This window comes from Bos indicus x Bos taurus, chromosome 7 (genome assembly GCF_003369695.1).
Source record: "Bos indicus x Bos taurus breed Angus x Brahman F1 hybrid chromosome 7, Bos_hybrid_MaternalHap_v2.0, whole genome shotgun sequence".
Classification (NCBI taxonomy): domain Eukaryota; kingdom Metazoa; phylum Chordata; class Mammalia; order Artiodactyla; family Bovidae; genus Bos; species Bos indicus x Bos taurus.
This window is the reverse complement of record NC_040082.1, coordinates 94,242,841-94,258,737: the sequence shown is the minus strand read 5'-3', so window position 1 is coordinate 94,258,737 and position 15,897 is coordinate 94,242,841. Positions and strand designations below refer to the sequence as shown.

At 48.0% G+C, this 15,897-nt stretch overlaps 1 protein-coding gene across 3 annotated transcripts in view; it reads left to right on the top strand.

Annotated features, from left to right (window-relative positions):
* ARHGEF18 (Rho/Rac guanine nucleotide exchange factor 18) overlaps positions 1–15,897 on the top strand; it is a 101,341-nt gene that overhangs the window by 37,055 nt on the left and 48,389 nt on the right. Inside the window, exon 1 of one of the 3 annotated variants that reach the window (XM_027547621.1) lies at positions 9,343–9,461. The exons of the other annotated variants lie outside the window; for them this stretch is intronic. The gene's annotated coding sequence lies outside the window, so the exon portion shown is untranslated. Of the gene's footprint in view, positions 1–9,342; positions 9,462–15,897 lie in introns of those variants that run through there. 3 annotated transcript variants of the gene reach the window in all.

The window sequence follows — 15,897 nt, the reverse complement described above, 5'->3', positions numbered from 1 at the left end:
TGATGTAGTGAAAGGGGTGAGGTCTGTAATATATGAATTGGAGGGAGAGAGAGAGGAGGAGGCAGGATCAGCCCATTAACAGGCAATTTCCTGCCTCCCAGAACAGTCTCTGCTCAGGAAAACATTTTGTTTGTTTTGTTTAGTCGCTAAGCCATGTACGGACTCTTCAGTGACCCCATGACTACAGCCTGCCAGGCTCCTCATCCATGGGATTTCCCAGTGCCATTTCCTTCTCCAGGGGATCTTCCCAACCCAGGGATTGAACCTGTGTCTCCCACATTGGCAGGCAGATTTTTTTTTTTTTACCACTGTGAAACCCAACACAGAAATCAGGAAAAAGTATTGGGTTCCAAAGGCCTTGGAGGGAGATGACTCTGGTCTTTTATGAGATTTAGAACTTCGCTTTTTTTGACAAGGGGCAGAGAGGAGGCACTGGCAACTGCATGCTAGTTGCAAATTCAGGCTGCTGCAGGGTTCCTCCACCTTGGCCCTATTGCTCTTTGAGGCCTGGTCATTCTTTGTTGAGGGAGGGGAGGGCTGTTTTGTGAACTGCAGGATACTGAGCAGCATCCCTTGCCTCCACCCACTAGATGCTGTTAACACCTGCCCCATGAGTCATGTCAGCCAAAAATGTCTCTAGATGTGGCCAAATGTCCCCTGGGGGCTAGGATTGCCCAGGTGAGAATCAGTGGGCGAGTACAACAGAGAATTGGCCCCAGGGTGGGCCATACAGTGACAGCGGTCCCTCCATCCTGGGGGCAGGTGCCTCCTCAAGACCTGAGCCACAGGTTTTGCATTTCTGCCTTGCTTGGCCCCACACGTGGGCATTTTCCTTCTTCCTCATTCCTCCCGTTTTCCGGAGTAGTTTTTGCTGGCGGCAGGCCTGTTGGCTGCTGCAGTCAGGAGTGGACCCATTTGGAGCTTTCTCTCCAAAGATATCCAACCTGCTTTCTGACCCTGTGAACGCTCTCCAGCAGAAGCCACCCAGGCTTTGCAAAGTCTTCAGCATCTTAAAGTCCTTTTAAGCAGCAGGTGAGTGCTAAATTTGCTTTAGTAGTGTCTGACTCTTTGTGACCCCATGGACTGTAGCCCGCCAGGCTCCTCTGTCTATGGGATTCTCCAGGCAAGAATACTGGAGTGGGTTGCCATGCCCTCCTCCAGGGAATCTTCCTGACCAGCAAGTGACTTCTTGTTTCTGCTGACTTCCTTATCTCTTCATCTGGGAGGGGTGGGGGTGAGGTCTGCTGGATACTGGAACCTCCCTGGAAGGCCACGATCAAGCCCTGAGGGCTCTATCTCAAGCAGCAAATTCAAGGTGCAGGTGGGAAGTTGGCAGAAGGAAGGGTGAGGGCAGAGATCCAGAACTGAGCCAGTACTGATCCAGTAGAGAAATGTATCCATGTTGTTGCAGAGTTGAATATTTTTAAATAAATACACAGATATATTCAAACTACTGCACAATTGCAGTCATCTCACACATTAGCAAAGTAATGCTCAAAATTCTCCAAGCCAACAGTGCGTGAACCATGAACTTCCAGATGTTCAAGCTGGATTTAGAAAAGGCAGAGGAACCAGAGATCAAATTGCCAACATCTGTTGGATCACAGAAAAAGCTAGAGAATTCCAGAAAAACATCTACTTCTGTTTCATTGACTATGCTAAAGCCTTTGACTGTGTAGATCACAACAAACTGTGGAAAATTCTTCAAGAGATGGGAATACCAGACCACCTTACCTGCCTCCTGCGAAACCTGTATACAAGTCAAGAAGCAATAGTTAGAACTGGACATGGAACAATGGACTGGTTCAAAATTGGGAAAGGAGTACATTAAGGCTGTATATTGTCATATTGCTTATTTAACTTATATGTAGAGTACATCATATGAAATGCTGGGCTGGATGAAGCACAAGCTGGAATCAAGATTGCCAGGAGAAATATCAATAACCTTAAATATGCAGATAACACCATCCTTATGGAAGAAAGTGAAGAGGAATTAAAGGGCCTGTTGATGAAGGTGAAAGAGGACAGTGAAAGTTGGCTTAGAACTCAACATTCAGAAAACTAAGATCACGGCATCTGGTCCCATCTCTTCACGACAAATAGATGCAGAAACAATGGAAACAGTGACAGACTTTATTCTCTTGGGCTCCAAAATCACTATGGACAGTGACTGCAGCCATGAAATTAAAAGACACTTGCTCCTTGGAAGAAAAGCAATGACAAACATAGACAGTGTATTAAAAAGCAGACATTATTTTCCCCAGAAAGGTCCATATAGTCAACGCTATGGTTTTTCCAGTAGTCATGTACAGATGTAAGAGCTGGGCAATAAAAAGGCTGAGTGCTAAAGAACTGATGCCTTCAAAATGAGGTGCTGGAGAAGACTCTTGGAGTCCCTTGGACAGCAAGGAGATCAAACCAGTCAATACTAAAGGAAATCCTGAATATTCATTGGAAGGACTAAAGCTGAAGCTGAAGCCCCAATGCCTGATGCAAAGAAAAAACACCCTGATGCTGGGAAAGATTGAAGGCAGGAGAAGGGGATGATAGAGGATGAGATGGTTGGATGGCATCACTGACTCAATGGACATGAGTTTGAGCAGACTCATGTTAGAGTTGAGATGGTGAATGGTTAATGTTAATGGTTAAAGTTGAGATGGTGAAGGACAGGGAAGCCTGGCGTGCAACAGTCCATGGGGTGGCAAAGAGTTGGATATGAATGCGTGACTAAACAACAACAAAGGCAAAATTTTATATTTTAAAAGAAAATTAAATTACAGAAGAGCAAAAGTCTAATATGCCAAAGACACTTTGTTTGATGCACTTAATGTCAATAATTGGAGCACTTTTTAAGGCTTTTTTCCTACAAAAAAAAAAAATGGCATCGATAATGGCTCTGTACAATAATATTTAAAATAGTAGGAAGATGAAAACATCTTCATACCATATTTTGGCAAACAGTTCTAAAGACAGCAAACACGCACTCAGTGGATTTTCCTTTGCTTTAAAATGAGCTACCAGTAATTCTAAACCAAGCAAAAATGCATTGTTCCTGGATGGAATATAAGCACTCATACTCGCAAAAATGTTTTGCAATGAGTTCTTGGCTTCTGTGAAAATCCCAAAATAGCAAAGGAGAGATTAGAGTTTATCTTCAGATTCTATGACTGGCTTCCAACAATCTTTTATCAGTAGACTTACAGGCAAAATACTAGACGCTCAGGATCAGATTCCATTCCTTGATGTAAGGATGGAACTCTGTGGATTGCTGTCCTTGGCTAGCATAAACCAGCAAATAACCACGTGTAGAATAAAATGCAAGACAGGCAGAAGGGGTAGCTTAATGGTTTTTTGTTGTTGTTGTTGTTGTTGCAGGAAAAAAAGAATCCATGCTAATACTATGGTGAAACCAATGCTTACTTAGGGATTTTACCATTAGAGTAAGACTCAAGATCAGACTTCAAAGAGACCAGATCTGTAACTTGGAAGTGAAATGTTTTGCTGCATTTTGGCAATAGACTCTAACTTGGAGTATGCTCAGTTGCTTCAGTCGTGTCTCTTTGCGACCCCATGACTGAACCCCAGCTCCTCTGTCCATGGAATTTTCCAGGCAAGAATACTGGAACAGGTTGCCATTTCCTCCTACAGAGGATCTTCCCAACCCAGGGATCGAACCTGGGTCTCCTACATTGCAGACAGATTCTTTACCACTGAGCCACCTGGGGGAGCAACTTAGAGTATACAACTATCTATTTGAGGACTCTCCTACCCCTCCAGTGGGGGGCAGACCCCTGTCCTCCTGGCAACTTTTCATTTTAGATTTACAGAAAAGTGCAGAGAGAGCTCCCATATACACTTCACCTAGTTTTCCCTCATGTTAATGTCTTGTTGTTCAGTCACTAACTCGTGTCTGACTCTTTACCACCCCATGGGCTGCACTACGCCAGGCTTCCCTGTCCGCCATCTCCCAGAGTCCGCTCAAACTCATGTCCATTGAGTCAGTGATGCCATCCAACCATCTCATCCTCTGTTGGTGCCCTTCTCCTCCTGCCCTCAATCTTTCCCAGCATCAGGGTCTTTTCCAGTGAGTCAGCTCTTGGCATCACGTGGCCAAAGTATTGGAGCTTCAGCTTCAGCATCGGTCCTTCCAGTGTGTATTCAGGGTTGATTTCCTTTAGGATTGACTGATTTGATCTCCTTGCTGTCCAAGGGACTCTCAACAGGACCTCGATACATTTGTCACAACTTAGGAACTAACATTGGTCCAGTACTATTAACCCAATTCTGGATTCTATTCAGATTTCACCAGGTTTGGTTTGGTTCTTTCATTAGTATTCTCCTTGTTTCAGGATCCAATTCAGATACTACATTCTCTTCAATCGTCCTGTCTTCCTAGTCTCTCTGGTCTGTGAGGGTTTCTCTGTCTCGTCTTACTATTCATGACCTTGACAATCCAGAGAAATGCTAGCCAGGTGTCTTGTACGAGGTCCATTAATCTGGGCTTGCCTGATGTTTTGGGGGAGGTTGTTATCATTATTGGTTTTGGGGTTTTGATGGGTTTGTTTTTTGCCATGCCTCTCAGCTTGTGGGATCTTAGCTCCCCAGTCAGGGCTCGAACCCATGTCCTCAGTAGGGAAAGTACGGATTCTTAACCACTGGACGCCCAGAGAATTCCCATGTCTTATGTTTTCTTTTTTAATTGTGAAGGCAATGGCACCCCACTCCAGTACTCTTGCCTGGAAAATCCCATGGACGGAGAAGCCTGGTAGGCTGCAGTCCATGGGGTCGCTAAGAGTCGGACACGACTGAGCGACTTCACTTTCACTTTTCTCTTTCATGCATTGGTGAAGGAAATGGCAACCCACTCCAGTATTCTTGCCTGGAGAATCCCAGGGATGGCGGAGCCTGGTGGGCTGCCGTCTATGGGGTCGCACAGAGTCGGACACGACTGAAGCGACTTAGCATAGCATAGCATAGCATAGCATTAGTCGCTCAGTCATGTCTGACTCTTTGCAACTCCATGGACTGTAGCCCGCCAAGGTCCCCTGTTCATGGGAATTCTCTAGACAAGACTATTAGAGTAGGTTGCCATGTCCTCCTCCAGGGGATCTTCTTAACCCAGGGATCAAACCCAGGTCTCCCGCATTGCAGGCGGGTTTTGTTTTTTTTTACTATCTGAGCTACCAGGGAAGCCCTTTTTAAAAATTTATTTATTATTTGTTTTTGGCTGCACTGGGTGTGTGTTGCAGGGCATGTGCCTCTCGTTGCGGTGGCTTCTCTTGTTGCAGAGCACACGCTCTAGGTTCTCAGGCTTCAGTATTTGCAGCACGGGGCGCAGTTGTGTCACATGGGCTTAGCTGTCCCGCAGTATGTGGAATCTTCCCAGACCAGGGATCAAACCTGTGTCCCCTGCATTCGCAGATGAATTCTTTCCCACGGCACCATCAAGGAAGTCCTGGTGTTTTCTTAAAATTGTAGAGGGGCTATGGGTTTGGGGAACCTTTATGCCTCATCAGATAAGGGGGTAAGTGCTATCGACATGACATCCTTGAGAATATTAATCTTTATCACCGGGGTAAGGTTAACAACTGCCAGGTTGCTATTTTTCCCGTTTCTCTTCTCTATTCTCTAGAAGCAGGTCACTCAATCCAGCCTACTCTCAGGATGGCAGGAGTCAAATTCCATGTTCTGGAGACAATATTTGACTTTCAGGACAACCCTTTGAGATCAAGGGAGATTGGAGTTCATGTCACAGAAATGATGAGCACTCAACATGGTGCCGGGTACATACGGGCAATGGTAGCACCTATTGTCATCGTCATTTGGCAATATCTCTCTTTTTACATTGTAGTGTTTATTTATAGGCTGTACTGGGTCTTCATTGCTTTGAGTGGACTTCCTCCAGTTGTGGCAAATGGGGGCTACTCTCTTAATTGCGGTGCATGGGCTTCTCACTGCAGTAGCTTCTCTTGTTACGGAGCACAGGCTCTAAGGCAGGTGGGCTTCAGTAGTTGTGGCACACAGGTTTATTTGCTCCATGGCATGTGGGATCTTCCTGGACCAGGGATTGAATCTGTGTCCCCTGCATTGACAGAAGGATTCTCAGAGCACTGGACCACCAGGGAAGTCCTAGTGCTAGCTCTTGTTATGGAGGCAAAGCTAGCCTTTTAGTTACAGACCCTAACCCTAGGCTCTGACCACAGCCCCACACCTGTCTAAGGGAGCAACGTGAGGCCAGAACACCTGTGTCTCACTCCAGCAGGCTGAGAGCAGGCACCACCCAGGTGTAAGTCACCACAAGCTTACCTCCCATCACAGATATTCAAAGCTAGATGTGACTGACTGTCCCCTTAAGGAAACAGCCCCACTGTAAGTTGAACAGAACAGGAAGTGAATCATGTTCCAGGTAATTAGTGTCTCCAGGGTAAAGCTGAGATGCTTTCCCAGCGACCAGCTCCGCTGGTGGAGTGCCATTCCTGATAGTCCTGTTCCTAGCCTTGACCTTTGGGGCCCCTCCGTGGTCTGACCCCACCTAGCCCTCCACCCTTCTCTGCCACTACTCAACCCCCAAGATCCCCTCGCCCGGCCACCCTGAAGTCTCGTGGCTACTCGTGCCGGTCACATGTGCCTTGCTCATTCAGTGCTCTTCCTGGAACTCCTTCCACCACCTAACTCTTACTCATTCTCTAAGACAAAGAGCAAGGCCACCTCCCCCAGGAAGCCTGCATGGGGTGACTTTAAAGCCTGCATGAGGTGACTTTAAATTCCAATGGCTGTCAGCCAAGGGCCACTGTGTCCCCCCTGAAGAATATTTAGCAATGTCTGCAGACATTATGGTCTTCCCAAGTGGCTCAGACAGTAAAGAATCTGCCTGCAACTCAGGAGACCTGGGTTCGATCCCTGGGTCAGGAAGATTCCCTGGAGAAGGGCATGGCAACCCACTCCAGTATTCTTGCCTGGAGAATCCCATGGACAGAGGACTTTCATGCATTGAAGGAAACTGGTGGGGCTACAGTCCATAGTGTCGCAGACTCCACTGAGTGACTGAGCACAAGCATGAACTGTCATTAGTAGCAAAACTGAGAAACACAGATCCTTAGCTCTTGGCAGAGTCCCTGGCCCATGATAAGGACTCAGTAAAAGCAGGAAATGGTTAGATGGATAAGAGGAAGACAAGAGATGCCTCTTCTTTCTGACAGGCCCCTTGAAAGGGTTTAGGGGAGAACTTTGTCAACCTGAAGGTAACAAAGGGAGCTCTAGATATAAGGATCATGCCACTCTTCCTGCTTAAAATCTTTCAGTGACTCCCCACTGCCTTTGGGATAAAGTCCAAAAGTTATGGGCATTCAGAGTGATCATTTACAGATCCATCGAGACCTCAAAAGTACCTGTGTCTGGGCTTCTGACCTCAACTGGGGTGGGTGTCTGATGACCTCCACTGGGGTGGGATTCTTGCACTTTTGGACCCTCCAACTCCCTAGACGTGTTCCCTCTCCTGATCATGAAGTCTGGACTTAAACCGAAGGCAGGTCACTTGGGGACTCCGCCACCCAGGTTCTAAATTGAGAGCTGTCAAACACAGATTGTGTGTGGCTTTATTATTATTATTTATTTGGCTGCACCAGGTCTTGGTTGAGGCACGTGGGATCTTTCAGTTGCAGCATGCAGGACTTTTAGTTCAGCATTCAAACTCTTAGTTGTGGCATGTGGGATCTAGTTCCCTGACCAGGGATTAAACCCAGACCCCTCGCATTGGGAGCATGGAGTCTTTGCCACTGGATCACTAGGGACATCCTGATTGTGTGTGTTTTGAAGTAAGATTATTTGGGGGTGATCTTGACCTGGTTGACTAGCTTGGACCTTAGGTGAAAGCTCTTTGGCTCCTCTCCTGGTTCTTACCCACCCTCTTCACCTATGGAGGGCCTGGATTAGACAAATCTCAGGACTGGGGTGGCTGATGGTATTTGAGGGGATGCTGGCACATGGAGGGGCATCTGGCATGTCTATAGGCGTCTGAAAACACCTCTGTGGGGGTGTCCAGCATGTGTTTCATCCTCTGAACACCCCTTTGGGGGTTTCTAATAGCATCTGTGTTGGAGGGAATCTAGAAGTTTCCATGTGGGGCTTGATATATTCCAGAGTGTCTGAAAGCCTGTTTGTGGGTAGTTGATGGCTACTGGATGAAGGTATCCAGTACTTTTGAGATATTTGGCATGTTTTTCAGATTCTGAATAGTTTGGGGGTATTTAAGGGACCTACTGCTGCTGCTAAGTTGCTCCAGTCATATCCGACTCTGTGCAACACCATAGACGGCAGCCCACTAGGCTCCCATGTCCCTGGGATTCTCCAGGCAAGAACACTGGAGTGGGTTGCCATTTCCTTCAATGCATGAAAGAGAAAAGTGAAAGTGAAGTCGCTCAGTCTTGTCCAACTCTTAGCGACCCCAAGGACTGCAGCCTACCAGGCTCCTCCGTCCATGGGATTTTCTGGGCAAGAGTACTGGAGTGGGTTGCCCTTGCCTTCTCCGTGAGAAGGGATCTACAAGGGGTGTCTATTTTCCCATGCCTGAAAGTGAGTTTTGAGTATCTGATGGTATCTGCCTGGGTTTCTGAAATGTGTTTGGGGTATCCGGTGGTATCTATGTTGCAGTGTCTGGGATCACCTGAGAGATAAATGACTCATGTTTTCAAGACTTGTAAATTTTCACTTCCTGTAACCTAGGATGCCACTTCTTCGCAGGAGACAGACCTGTTCTCTCCATTTCTTGCATCCTCCCCTCTCAAACTTCTCTCCCCCGGGGTTAATCCCCCTTTGATGTCCCCAGGCTTCCACGGTACCCCACTTTCTGCCTCTAGATACCCCTAACTCCCCAAGTCGCCCCCCGCCCAGCCCTGCTATCCTCTACCAGGAAACCCCTCCCAGACCTGCTAATTACCCACGTCCCCGATGACTCCACAAAACTTCCCTCAACCCCAATAATCTCTCCTTAAGATTCCTTCTAAGCGCCTCCCAGTCCCGCGAATACCTCGGGGCCCCACTGACCGCCTCCCCACAAACGGCTCCCAACCCCGCTGATTTCCTCTCATGACCTCCCTCCCCTAGACGCCCCTCTGCCCGACTGACCCGCCCCTCAAGGATCGCCCTCACCCTCCTCGAAAGTACCTTTCAGTCCCTTCGCCTTGCCTAAGCTCGAGCTAAAGACCCCTGCCTGCATCATCACCAGGATGAGCCTTAATGTCCCAGGTTCGTGCGACCCACCGACCCTCGAGCCACGCCCCCTTCCGCGTCCACACCCTCTGATCCGCCCTTGGGGGCGAGGCCGCGCGTGCGCATCTCACCCCCGTGGCTTCCCGCTTCCGGCTCCGAGCCGAGGGCAGCCGTGGACCCCGGGAGGCCGGGCGGCAGCAGCGGTGGGGAAGCTAACGGAGTTGCGGGCGGCGAGTGACCTGCGGCGGACTGAGGTGAGGGCGGCGGGGCAGGTCTGAGGAGAACGAGGCTCGGGAGGAGGCCTCGGGCCCCACGAAGGCGTCGTCGGTTCCCGCGGGTGGCCTCGGGCGCAGGACCCCCGAGGCTGCCTCGGCTTCGGGGCCGGCCCCCGTGGGCTCGTCCAAACTGGTGGGTGGATCCTGCAGTGCAGGCTGTCCCTTCCGTGCATGCAGGCTCTGTTTGGAGAAGGCACAGTTCAGACGATGCCCGCCGGCTCCGGCCGAGCCCCAGCCCTCGGGCAGTGCAACCTCCCTGGTTCAACAGGGAGAGGACTCGGCGTCCGGGATCTGGAGCTCCCGGGGCAGGACCTGAGATGTGGTGATAACTCAGCACTGGGGGACTTGAAGCCCCCGAGCATCGCTCACTCCGTGGAGCCCACGTCCTCCTGCCAGTTGATCGTTAGGGTCACAAAATCATAGGAAGTGTGTGTGCTTTGGGTCTTTAGTTCTCCCTCCAGTTTCTTTCTTGTGGGAGAATTTAGATGGTGCGGTGCAGGAATCAGAGGCCCTTGGTCCTTGCATGGTTTATTGTAGCTGTCTTCTCCTCCTCTCTTCTACCTGGTTCTCTGTTGAGATCGAAGTGGTAGAAGAGATGGCTGGCCCAGGGGATCAAAAGCGTTGGCGAAGTTTTACCTCGGAAATGAAGAACACAACTTTTCTTCCTTTTGTCTCCGTTTGGGGGAGAGTGGAACTCCAGCCAGGATCGTAGACGGGCAGGTCTCTTCTTGTTGACTAGAGAAAGTTCAGGACAGGTGAACAGCCCTATGGCCAAGGGCGATGTGGGGATGGTTTTGCAGGTATCCGGGTGAATGATTAATTCTGGAGTTGTATGGAGAAGTGTCAAGAGCACAGGCTTAAGTGTCAAATCACATCTGGGTTCTTCTGGTCCCAGTTTCCACCACTTAAGTCACAGTCTCCCCATCTTTAAACCCAGAATGAGGATCAGTTGTGGATTTGATGAGGTAATACATGTAAGGTGGGAAGCACAGCCCCTGGCATATGGTGAATGCTCAATAAATGTTATATATTCTGTGCATGTGGTATGCCCCCAGGTCTGTATTTTAATTTTTTATTTTTACTGAAATATAGTTGATTACAATGTTGTTTTACTTTCAAGTGTACAGCAGAGTGATTCAGTGATACATATATATATTTGTTGTTGGTTAGTCACTAAGTTGTGTCCGACTCTGTGACCCTATGGACTGTAGCCTACCAGGCTCCTCTGTCCATAGGATTTCCCAGGCAAGAATACTGGAGTGGGTTGCCGTTTCCTTCTCAAGGGGATCTTCTCAACCCAGGGATCAAATGTGCATCTCCTGCATTTCAGGCAGATTCTTCACTGCTGAGCTACCGGGGATTCCATATATACAAATATATTCCCATATATGTATATTCCTATATGTATATATACACACATATATACATTCTTTTTCATACTCTCTTCTGTTATAGTTTTTTACACGATAGTTCCCTGTGCTATACAGTAGATCCTTGCTGTTTACCTGTTTTATATATAAACAGGTAAACAACAGGTGTGTGTATGTTAATCCCAAATTCTTAATTTATCTTCCTGCCATCCCCTTTGGTAACCCTAAGTTTGTTTTCTATGTCTGTGAGTCTATTTCTGTTTTGTAGTTACATTCATTCGTATCATTTCTTTAGATTCCACCTGTAAATGATACCATATGATATTTGTCTTTCTCTGACTGACTTCATTTAATACTCTAGGTCCATCCATATTGCTGCAAATGGCATTATTTCTTTTTTCTTTTTTTTTTAAATCTCAGGCCCATATTTTTCAGTCGACGTTCCGAGTAATAAAGAGTCTGGAGAATGTGAGCATCTCAGTTGTTGTTTGGACTGGGTTGCAATTTATGTTTTATCAGTAGTTTGCTAGTTCTGTAGGTCAAGCCCTTCTAAGGGGGTGGAAGAAGCTGTGCTAAAAGGAGTAAGAGGGGCTTCCCCGGCGGTGCAGTGTCTAGGGCTCTGTGCTTCCATTGCAGGGCAAAGGTTTGGTCCCTGGTCAGGGAACTAAAATCTTGCATGCAGCACAGCTCAGCCCAAAAATAAAGGAGTGGGGTAGTTTTTTTAATTCTGGTCAGTGTAACTTGTTTGCATTGTGTATCGCTTACTTCCCGCTTCAGTGGCATGAAGGAGAGAAAGGAGATTCTTTGAATCTCTTTTCTTTCTCTTTTTTTCTTCAGTCTGAGGTAAGAACGCCCCCACGTTGAAAGCGTGGTAGCACGTACATTGTTCCTGGTGGAAACCTTGGTATACTTTTCATTGTCACACAGTAGCGATTACAGCCAGTTGCCCTTGTCACCAGCGCACCCCCACCCCACCCCCGGCCTAGGGCTGTGGTCACCAGCTGTGCCTCCCTGGCTGTTTACCTTCCACGTGCTTAGCATATTTCTGATCCTCGTGTCAAGGTCTCCTTCATTTTTCTTCACTCGTCCTGGGTCCTGTTTCCATTTCCGCAAATTCCACCCATGACTTTTTAAACATTTTCCTCTAGGCTCTCTTAAGTCATTTTAAGCCCAGAGGCTTTGTTAGGTCCAGCTAGTCACTGTTTCTTCATTATTTGTGACTTAAACTTTACTTTTCCCCTGAAAGTGGTGAAGAGCTGCTCTTGGTTTGTAAACCCTCTCTCCAGGTGCAAAGCAATTCCCTGCACAGCTCCTGAGCGGCCACTAGGAATTTTTCTGGAGGAGGAATGTGGCTGACGGGGGAGGGGCAGTCTGATTCAAATAATGTCCTCCAGGAGGCCTCAGTGAAAGGACCCCTGCAGCTACGCTTTTTTTGAGTGTGCGATTAAAATTGCCTTGGGTGTAAGCAGTAAAATTGCCTTGGGCGTAAACGGTAAAATTGCCTTGGGTGTAAGCGGTAAAGAATCCACCTGCAATGCCAGAGACACAGGAGACTCAGGTTCAGTCCCTGGACAAGGAAACGACAACCTACTCCAGTATTCTTGCCTGGAAAATCCCATGGAGAGAGGAGGCTGGTGGGCTGCAATCCATACGGTTGCAAAGAGAGCCACAGCTAAACACAGAGGTAAGCAGGCTAACTAAATTCAACTGGTATGCTGCTTCTCTGCTTTGGTTCTTAAGTAGATTCATAGTTGCCATTGAGATTAAAGATGCACTTGTGGGGAGGGAGGAGGGAGGAGGGTTCAGGATGGGGAACACATGTATACCTGTGGCGGATTCATTTCAATATTTGGCCAAACCAATACAATATTGTAAAGTTTAAAAATAAAATAAAATTAAAAAAAAAAAAGAATCTAAAAAAAAAAGTTGCAGTTGGTTTTGTTCAAAGTATCACCATATCTTGAGAAAATTATTCTAAAGATTTTAAGGAAGGGGCTATATATTTAACATATTGCAGGTGGTTACATTCTGAATGCATGTCAATTTTTTTTAACTGGCATATAATCGCTTTACAATGTTGTGTTAGTTTCTGCTGCACAACAATGGTGAATCAGCCATGCTGTTGCTGCTGCTAAGTCGCTTCAGTCGTGTCCGAATCTGTGCGACCCCATAGACGGCAGCCCACCAGGCTCTGCTGTCCCTGGGATTCTCCAGGCAAGAACACTGGAGTGGGTTGCCATTTCCTTCTCCAATGCATGAAAGTGAAAAGTGAAAGTGAAGTTGCTCAGTTGTGTCCGACTCTTAGCGACCCCATGGACTGTAGCCCACCAGGTTCCTCCGTCCATGGGATTTTCCAGGCAAGAGTACTGGAGTGGGGTGCCGTTGCCTTCTCCTGTATACATATACCTCCTCCCTCTTGAGTCTCCCTCCCACGCCCCCATCCCACAGAGCGCGGGGCTGAGCCCCCTGTGCTATACAGCAGTTCCCACTAGCTATCTGTTTTACACACGGTAGTGCATATATGGCTTCCCTGGTGGTTCAGCGGTAAAGAATCCACCTGCCAGTGCAGGAGATGCAAGCTCGATCCCTGAATTAGAAGATCCTCTGGAGGAGGAAATGGTGTAAATGTCAATGCAAGTGTCTCTAGTCGTCCACCCTCTCCTTACCACCACCACCACCACCACCACCACCTCATGTCCACAAGTCTCTTCTCTACATCTGTAAATGCATGTCACTTTAAAAGAAAAAAAAAAAAGCTTCATTAAAACATAATTCACATACCATAAAATTCACCCTTTTAAAGGGTGCCTTTCTGTGGGTTTTAGAACATTCACAAGCTCACACAACTGTCACCACTGTCAACCGCCGGGACATTTTATCAGCTGGTCATTCCTACAGATGGGTTTCAGGAGGAGAGAAAGGCCACAGTAAGAGGGTCTAAGTGGGTGCCCCCTCCATCACAGTGTGGGGTGCAGGGACGGCAGGACCCCATCAGACTGCTTGGCTGGAATCCATTGTGATCCCATGAGGACAATTTGTTGTTCAGTCACTCGGTTGTGTCTGACTCTTTGCAATCCCGAAGACTGCAGCACACCAGGACAGTTACACTGTTCATGGATGACTCTGATTTGCTGAGATTAATTTTCAGAGGGAAATTGAATTTAGAAGAATAACTTGTGAAGTCATCCACAGTAGGGTTAGTGTACTCCTCCGTCCCCTCATAAGAGTGAAATGGACAGTAACTGACCAGATAAAATGGGGAGCATCCCTGGGCATCATGGCAGTAAGGGAATCAGCTCTGGGTCATCTGGGAGTCAGTTCTCATCATGCCAGGACATGGGAGTGATGGCAGATCCTTGTGACCCTTTGCATCATCCCCTCAGGGGCTCTCTGTCTAAGAACTGAAAGAGAAACAGGAAGATGGAAAGATGGAGACCCTCAGACACTGCTGGTAGGACTGTAGAACAGGGCAGCAACTGTGAAAACAGTCTGGCAGTGCCTCTAAAGGTCAGACATTAGATTTACCATAAGATCCAGCAGTTCCACCCCTAGGTATGTGCCAAATAGAAAAGAAAGCCTCCTGCTGCTAAGTCGCTTCAGTCGTGTCCGACTCTGTGAGACCCCATAGACGGCAGCCCACCAGGCTCCCCTGTCCCTGGGATTCTCCAGGCAAGAACACTGGAGTGGGTTTCCATTTCCTTCTCCAATGCATGAAAGTGAAAAGTGAAAGTGAAGTTGCTCAGTCGTGTCGGACTCTTAGCGACCCCATGGACTGCAGCCCACCAGGCTCTTCCGTCCATGGGATTCTCCAGGCAAGAGTACTGGACTGGGGTGCCAAAGCCTAGGTCTACACAAAAATTGGCACAAAAACATCACAGGAGCATTGTTCACAACAGCCAAAGAGTAGAAACAATCTCAATGTCCATCAGCTGATGAATGGATAAAGAAAACGTGGGCCAGGAAGTTCCCTGTGGCCTCAGGATTCCAGGCTTTCACTGTTGTGACTCCAGTTTAGTCCCTGGTCAGGGAACTGAGACCTCACAAGCCATGCAGTGTGGCCAAAAAAAAAAAGGAAGAATGGGTGAAAGAAAATGTGGGCCATCCATGCGGTGGACTGTTCTTCAGCAGTGCAAAGGAATGAAGCATTGACACACTCTACAACTTGGCTGAGTCTCAAAACTGTGTGAAAGCTCAATGAAAGAAGCCAGTCCCCAAAGGCCACATAGGGTCTGATTCCATTTACACAGAATATCCAGAACAGGCAAATTCATGGAGACACCAGAAAAGTAGATTAGTGGTTGCCTGGGGTGGGGAGAGGGGGAAATGGTGAGTGACAGCTAAGGGGTCCAGGCTTCCTTTTGAGGGTAAGGAAAATGTTCTGAAACTGACACACAACTCTGAATAAACTGAAAGCCATCGGACTGTACACTTGAAAAGGATGACTTACGTAGTATTTTAATTCCATTTCAAGAAAGCTGTTGAGGGGCTTCCCCGGTGGCTCAGTGGTAAAGAATCCACCTGCAATGCAGGAGACCCGGATTCAATCTCTGGGTCAAGAAGATCCCCTGCAGAAGGAAATGGCAACTTGCTTCAGTATTCTTGCCTGGGAAATCCCATGGAGAGAAGAGCCTGGTGGGCTACAGCCCATAGGGTCACAAAGAGTCGGATGTGATTTAGCGACTAAACGAGAAAGTAGATTATAGACTCAGGTCCCTGCCACGTGGGAGACAGTTAGGGTCCTCAGTGCTGTCCGTTAGGACAGGCCAGTTGAGGCAGAGACTTGGGGTCACAGTGTCACCCTGGCTGTGTCCCAGGCGGGAGAGTCCTCTGTGGAGGGGTGGTGGCCAGGCCAGGCCTCAGCGGCTGTGAGCAGAGGGAGAATGGTGTACAGAGGCTCAGAGTCAGGAAATGATGTGCCATCCATCGTATCTTATAGGCCAGGGTGGACCCAATGGCGGCCTCCATCCTCGGGTGGCGGAACAGGAAAGGGGGGAGTCTGGAGACAGGGTGGCCTGAGAGGTGATGATCCGTTGAACCCAAACAAA